This window comes from Podarcis muralis, chromosome 16, assembly GCF_964188315.1.
Source record: "Podarcis muralis chromosome 16, rPodMur119.hap1.1, whole genome shotgun sequence".
Taxonomy (NCBI): domain Eukaryota; kingdom Metazoa; phylum Chordata; class Lepidosauria; order Squamata; family Lacertidae; genus Podarcis; species Podarcis muralis.
This window is the reverse complement of record NC_135670.1, coordinates 26,562,954-26,570,900: the sequence shown is the minus strand read 5'-3', so window position 1 is coordinate 26,570,900 and position 7,947 is coordinate 26,562,954. Positions and strand designations below refer to the sequence as shown.

At 45.8% G+C, this 7,947-nt stretch overlaps 1 long non-coding RNA gene across 1 annotated transcript; it reads right to left on the bottom strand.

The window, feature by feature from the left end:
- Window positions 1–539: 539 nt before the first annotated feature.
- Window positions 540–5,388, bottom strand: LOC114586458 (uncharacterized). Its single transcript, XR_003704124.2, has 4 exons — window positions 5,255–5,388; window positions 4,226–4,346; window positions 2,985–3,065; window positions 540–1,641 (listed from the first exon to the last, which is right to left on the bottom strand). It is a non-coding gene; the product is annotated as an uncharacterized LOC114586458 (long non-coding RNA).
- Window positions 5,389–7,947: the final 2,559 nt, after the last annotated feature.

The following is a 7,947-nucleotide window of genomic DNA, read 5'->3' as shown; positions in this document are numbered from 1 at the left end:
GTTGTTGCAAATAATCTGAAATAAAATGCATTTTTTGTATGTCATTTCCTCTAACATATACCTTTCATACACACTGTTGTTGGAGACCTAAATCCAGAGTACAAATTTCAAAGGACCTCTGTTTTGGGGGAATGAAAATTAGGTTTCCATTAAAATGGCACCCCCTAAATTTTTTTCAAAGCAGGTTGAATACTGTTCCATTCATGTTTTCGCTGCTACATATGTCCTTAAGACAATTTGCATGAAGTCTTTCTGTGTCTCCAATTATAGGTTTGAAAGGATGGCAATTTAAAAAAAACCTTCGCATAAAAATTTGCATTGACTAATTTCTATGTGTAGGCATCTCTGGGCAAATTAAGGTGTGTGTGTCTCATCAGCAATATATTTTACAAGGCATCCAAGCCTAGTCCTAGCAAAGTTTTAAAAAATTAAGGGAAGGGAAAGGGCAAAAAAATCCAGCGCTTGGTGCAAAAGACACCCAGGCTCAGATCCCAACCAACCACAGCAACCACAATACCACCTATGCAAAGAGAGGCAGCCATTTTCAAATAAATTTTATTCGTAATTATTCCTTTATAACAGAAGGTCCATGCAGGAGGCAAATATCCCATTGAGAAACATTTAAGATGGTGAAAATTACCGGAGGGACCACAAAAAGACGAGGAAGGAAGTCGAGTCTTGAAACAATTAAATGACTGTAAAACTATTGAAATGTATATAACTGAAAATTACGAAAAATAAGATTAAAAGAGAAACAGTTAGGATGAAACTGCTGGCCCTCCAGATGTTGGTGTCCCATCAGCCCAAACCAGCAAGGCCAGCAATCCAGGATGATCGGAGATGTAGCCCAGAACATCTGGAGGGCCTCACATTTGAGTTAAGCAAATAAAACCTTCAATGGACCTTGTGATCTGGAATCCTGCTTAAAAAGTAAACAATTTGATAAAATTACTGCAAAGGCCATATAGCAATCTTACATTTCTATGGTCTCTGGCATGTGGCAAATGCCCCTCCCCCTCTCTTGCCTCCAAAGAGACACCATTTCCATTATTTCAGCTCACAGAAGTAGTTCCACAACAGGAAAGAGAGCAGAGTGGCTTGGGGCGTGCTAGCTGCTGGGCACACCATACACTGAAATCACATTATTTCCCCCGGGGAATCCTGGGAACTGTAGTTTACCCACACAGCTAAAATAGGGAACCTACAGTTCCCAATATTCTTTAAGGAAAGCCATTTATGTTGGTCTTGTTCTCCTCGTGTTAGGCTTGGAACACTCCTCTGTCAAGGTGGAACCTCTGAAGGCAGCTGAGCAGATTCCCATCAATGAGAGCTGAAACTTGACAGCTTATCAAACGATTGAAGCCTTCCTCTGCAAACAAGCTTTGCAAAATAGTTACAAGAAATCTTGGAGTCCTTAGCAGACCCCAATGTCGAAAGTGGTTCTGTTTAGACTATGAACCACCTGAAAAGAGTTCCCTGGCACTGTTTTCCACAGATGCAACGGATGGAGAATGTGGGTCTTTGCAACTGCAGGACATAGTACGTTCTGGATCCAGCACAAGGGGAGGCAGGAAGGGATCAGTGGAAGGCTTATTAAAAAGCAAGATCTCCCCTCCATCGCCGCCCTTTTCTTTTCAATTCCTAGAGAAAATGGATGAGAAAATGGGGAAGGTAAGTATGCAAGCATGTTAAGAGGACCAAATTCCAGAGTGTAAACGACAATCTGCTCCCCCTTCTCATTTCCCATCTTATCTTAGGGGCATCCCTTCCACAGATAACTCGTCCCCACGAGATTGTACAGCGGGCCCATAGCTTAGCACTCACAACAGCCTCAAGCGTTGTTCTTTTAAAACTCGATAAATGCCACCCCTCATTGCTTGACTTACAGGCCACTTTGCAAGATGGCAACCGCCTTGTGAAGTTGGCAGGCTCTGAACCCCTGGAGGGGCTGGATCTGTGTGATCCACCAGATTCACCTGGGCCAATCCTCGGTGCTGCTGTTACCCCAAGGAAACGTGGCACTGACGGCGGGCTCCCTTGCCACCTACCTACCTGCCTGTTCTTCATGATCCAGACATAGGGAGTGGCCCTTCCTGCGAGCCCCCAGCGTGGGAGGCAACTGCCCTAAGCTACCCAGCGCAGCCAACTTTCCTAGTTTTCCACCAGCCAGCGTGGCAAAAAGATGCCAGAGCCACACTAAAGCAGCAGCAGCTCAGAGTACACAGAGGTAGCACATTCATTATTGATGTCCTTAAAAGCATTCCTGCTCTGCTAATGGCCGCTGAGAGGGCCACATTCCAAGACGAAGAAGAAGAGTGCCGTCAGGTAAAACACGGACAGAGAGCCCTTTCGAGAAGGAGCAGCACCCCCACCACCCGGCTGAGTGGCGCAAGCCTCCTTCCGCCCACCCAACACACTGCAGAAAATGAGTTGCGCCAGTCCAGCTGGGCGGGGCAGGATTCAGGCTTGTTGGATCAACTTTGGGATGTGTGGTTTTTTTGCTAGGACCCCACAAACTGCCAACCAGACCCAGGTGCTAGATCCCAAGTCCAATCTCCCTTGAGTGCTTTTGTCTGGCTGGGAGGCGACAGTGGACTCTGGCGTGCCTGGATTTTATTTTTTGTTACATTTGCCCAGCCCCCTTCACCTGCAAATCTCGGGATCCAAAGCTGGAGAAAGGTGTGCCTGTGTCTAAACTAGTAGAAAAGTAACGTTTGCATTCTTTCCTCCCCCTACATTTGGCCCCCAGAAAGTTACCCTAAGAGGAATGTGGCCCTTGGGCTGAAAAGCCTCCCCTCCACCCCCGCCATTCTAGAAGTTAAAACACCTACCATATCATGGGGCCAGTCAATGCCTCTCTTAGCCTAACCTACCTCACAGGGTTGTTGTGGGGATAAAATGGGAGAACGATGTACATCACCTTGTGCTCTTTGGCAAAAAAAGGAGGACGTCAATGCAAATAAGAAGAAGAAACTAGTCCTTACCTGCTGTTGTGCCAAGGCAGGGCTATTCTCTGAGCAGGAGAGGGGCAGCATCGAGGATGGCCAAGCACAGGGATAGAAGAGCTAAGGAGGGGAGGGAGAAATATTAGCTGTGGTTCATTGTAAGGGGTTGGACTAGAGGATCTTTGGGAGTCCCTTCCAACTCTATAATTCTATGATTGGATGACTAGTCAACAGGTTTTGTTAACTGTTTGGATTTTCCCTGGAAAGGGTAAATCTGGATTATTATTTTGGGGGGAGGGTGTAATACAAGTTGCTTACGTCGTGTGAAAAATGTGCGTGTGTGAGGAACACCCATCCATAATAAGCACCTGTTTGGAAGCACCCTCCGTTTCCTGGTGCTGAAGTCCAATCAGTATGGCTTCAGGTGGTGCCACTGCCTCAATGGTGCAGGGCAGGAACCTGACACAGTTGCTCCTCTGAGGCTACAGGTTCACAAATCTGCAGCTGCTCCATGAGGAATCCCACATTCTTCCATCAGGCTCCTTTCTCATTACCTGCTGCAGGAAAGGCGAGTTGACCAGGGCCACCATCACTCCTTGTATCTAAGCACCAGGCCATCTTTCTCCAAGTCCTGCTCACTGACTGTCTCTGATCTGACGCACCTGGAGGCATCGTGGCACAACCTGCATTGAAGAAATACACACACACACACACACACACACACAGCGATCTGGTTGTCTGAATACTTATAAACCACACTTCCATATAAAATATCTGTAAGGTTGTATATGAACCAAAAAACACAGTACTGTATATAAAGACACCTCAACAGCACATCTTTTGAATGTTGCTTTTAAAGAGTTGCTTTTACTGATAAATTTAGTGTCTTATTCTCTTTGTAAACCAGTTTGTAAGATTTATATACCACTTAATGATTTTTTTAAAAAGTAAAAAAACAAAACAAAACATTCTCAGAAGCTTAGGGGTGCACCCTCTCTTTGGCCTAGACTAGGTAATTCCCAGTTCCCCAGCTGTATTCTCTGCAAAAAAAAAAGTTGAGTCATATTCCTGCCTCCAGAAGTTGGCATAATAATAATAATAATAATAATAATAATAATAATAATAATAATTTATTATTTACACCCCACCCATCTGGCTGGGTTTCCCCAGCCACTCTGGCCGGCTTCCATCAGAACGCTAAAATACAATAACCTATTAAACATTAAAAGCTGATTCTCGCCGGGATGTAGATGATGTGAGGAGGGACCCCCCCCCAGTACCTGCCAGTCTTGCCAGGCCCCAAGGGGATTGCTGGAGAGCTTGAAAAGCTTTCCTGCTTCATGGCTCCTCTTCAGCAGGGCTGTGAACCACTTCACCTTTTTGGTCCACGCGTGGCCTCTTCTGTGGGGAACAAGGAACCATTAATCTCTGCAACAACCCTGTGAGGTAGGTACCTCAGGCTGAGAATGACTGCCCCAAGGTTAACCAGCGAGTTTCATGGCGGAGTGGGGATCTGAACCCATGTCTCCCAGGTCCTAGTGCCATAACTGCTTCTCATTCTCTCTCTGGTTATGTGTGCAAAAGAGATGATTCTAAGTTCTTGCACTGGGAGAAAAGCTTATTTCTATTTGCTTTCTTCACACCATGCTTGAACTTCTAGGTTTTTTCTAACCATTTTAACTAAAATGGACTATCTAGTAAATTAGACTGTGGCTCTGAAGACGGAAGTTGCCAACAGAATTATCTGAACAAAGCGTGGCCCTTGAAACTACTGTTTTTAAAATGTGGTTTGTTTGGGTCCCTTTTTATTTTATATCGATACTAGGAAGGGCAGACAGGAACAAAAGCACAGGCACCAGCGAGTAATAGAATTCTGGCCTTGGGTTCAAATCTCAGCTTCTGACAAATTATTTGGTAGGAAGGAACAGCACCAAGAAGATTTGTTTTATACAAGCACAATCAGGAAATAAGGGGGCGGAGAGACAAAACTTTCTCAGGTGTGAGAAATTAGACAACTCCCTGGAGGAAAAGTTACTGACCATTACCGTGGCTAAAAGGATTTTCTAGACTAGAGTCTGGGGTCTCTAGCCAGCTCCTCTCTGCAAATTGCAGGCTCCGAATTGGGGGGGAAATGAGGTTTTCATTTAAAATCACACCTCAATCATGACCTCTCGGAAAGTTTACTCTTGTGGTGATGATGAACCGAGGACTGAGAGACTCAGGTGTGCCACTCCGGGCCCCTTAGAGGTAAAGGGTGGGGTGTAAATTCAGCAAACACAAATAACTCGACCCGTTCCTGGGCAACTCACCAGCGGCACCCGTTTCTCTTATTAGTAGCAGCCTCCCGCCCCCCCCCCCCAACAGGAAGGCGCCCTGGGGCGCACCGGCCTCACTCCCCCGCACACGCCAAGAAAGATGCAGGATCAGCCCCGCCCCAAGGCAGGACCCGAGCACGTGGGTGGGGTGGCTCAGCCCGTTTGCAATTGCAAAGGTGTGTGGGGGGGTGTCGGAGCGCACGTGGCAAGGCCAGGGGCGGGGGCTTTGAGGTGGGGGGTTCTCCTAGGGGTACAGCTTAGGGGGCAGCAGAAGGTCCTAAAGGTGCTGATTTGTTCTCAGTTCTTTATTTGCTACAAAGGTCTCAGCTCCAAAAATCTGTGCCGATTGCTTTTTTTCCGTTTCTGTAATATCTTTTTAAAATATCTCTAAGCGGTGCACAAAAAATAATAATGAAGCGACAACAGACGGCTTAAACAAAAACATTGCAAAAATACAGTTACACGCAGTACAAATTCAGGTAGGTAGCCGTGTGGGTCTGACGCAGTCGGAATAAATAAATTAGAAAATTATCCAGTAGCACCTAAGTTTGTTCTGGGTATAAGCTTTCGTGTGCATGCCCACTTCTTCAGACGCAGTACAAAGTTACTAATGCATATGAGACAATATCCATTTTCCTTCTGATACACCCCACCCACTCAGCCTCTGGGATCTCACACAGGGTCCAGAAAATTCTCAACTCACCTACAGAAGCTCCACGAGAGTTGCTGTGCCTGGAAAAAGCCAACATCTAGTGACTCTCATGCAAGACTCACCATTTTATAGGTAGCCCACCCCCCACCCCGCCCAGGTGGATGGTTTTTTTTCTCAGGCGGCCCACAGCTGTGTCACATTCAGTTGCACCCAGTTTGTGGAGTTTCCCAGGTGTTTCAAAGGGTTGGGAAAAAGGCCTTCTCCACTCACAGCTGTTATTCTTGCTCTTTCCTCTCCTCCTACTGCAGCTGCTTATATACTTCTTGAGCCCCAAAATAAATGGGGATTCCCTCTATTGTGTATCCCCATGATCAGTGGACTGCCCCACTTAAGCCACAACAATGAAGTTATTTATCTGACTCCCACCCACTGCAAAAAGCTCATAAATGCATGAGAGCAATATATAATAATATATATAATAAGTGAGTGGGGAGCCCCATTGCCAACACATCGCATGCAGCCCAGTGTTTCCTGTGTGTGCATGGTACCACTTTATGGTTTTCTGCAGTCAAATGGTATATAAAGCAGATGTCAACTAGACAGAGCTAGTTGGTGGCCTATGAACTGGGAGACGGGTTCGAATCCCCACTCAGCCATGTAGCTCAGTGTTTGATCTTGGGCCAAACACTCACTCTTAGCCTAGCTTACCTCCCAGGGTTGTTGTGAAGATAAAATGGGAAGTTGGAGAACCATGTCTACCAGCCTGAGCTGCTTGGAGAAAAAGGTGTGCTCTAAATGTAATCATTGTTGTAAACAAAAAAATGGCCCTTTTCCCTTATGGGGTATCCAAGAGCCCATATAGAGTCCTTACATAGGTTCCCTATTGGTAGGAGAAAATAACAGAGGCCACCAGAGAATATTGAGAAGCAAAGCAGCTAGTAAGCTTGATCTTTATTGATCTGTTGCAACAGGGTGCTCCCCTCACACACAGGAGAGGAGGACCCAGAAAAATGGTGTGCAAAGCCTTATAAAGACTTTTGAAATTGCCACCCTGTAGATCAAGACCACCCCCAGAAACATTATGCATACATCACAGAAGGGGTGTAACCTAAGACCACCCCTCAGATACATCTGAATGTTGTTTTTCTCTTGTTGTTTATCTCCTGTCTGGCAGGATACTTGATTGGATTTCCTTGGTAGCCTGGCCATTCTTTTGTAGTGATAAATACTTAGTTCCTGGCCATGTCACAGGCTCACACCCTATTCAAAGAGAGACATACCCTTAAGATAGGATTTGTGAAGGACAAGACAATGGGGAGGCTTTTCCAGTTTGACCTTGCAGAGAAAACATTTGCTCGGTTTAGGAATCAAAATGGTTCCAGGTTGGCCTTCCTGTGCTGATCTATGTACGTGCAGTTATGGACATTGCCATATATCTAAGACCATAAAATTCCTATCACATCATCATCAACTGGAGAGCAAACCACATCTCTGTGAGCCGCCAGGTTGCATTTTGAAAGCTACATGGGGGCTGGAGCACTTTTTGTGGTTTTGAAAAGACTTTGTCTGTGGAGAGGGAACCTGCAGAAAGGCTCTGCCCTCCAAACCTTCAACCTCATTAGAAAGTGAACCGACTCCCCACCCTGCAAAAGGGATTTATTAAAAGCAATAAATAAGAGAAAGAGAAATTCAGTCTCTCTGCACACACCTTTCCGAGCAGAAGCTTCTTGGAAGCCAGCCACACATCCCAGCATGGCAACACCACCCACTTTGAAGGAAAGCGCTGAGTAACGCAAGTCAGGCCAGGATTGGGCTCAGTGATGTGAGAATGCAGCTCCATCATCACTCATGCATAATTGCTGACAGTCCCAGGTAGTTTTGGGAATGTGAGGAAATGGATCTACTCAATTTTTGGACATGCACTGATGCAGAAAGATGAGATGAGCTCTCTCTCCTCCAGTTTTGCTTATCTAGCTTCATGGAACCATGTTGGAGAGGTCCCCAATCCATTTTTTTGCTCAGTGTAGGGTCTTAT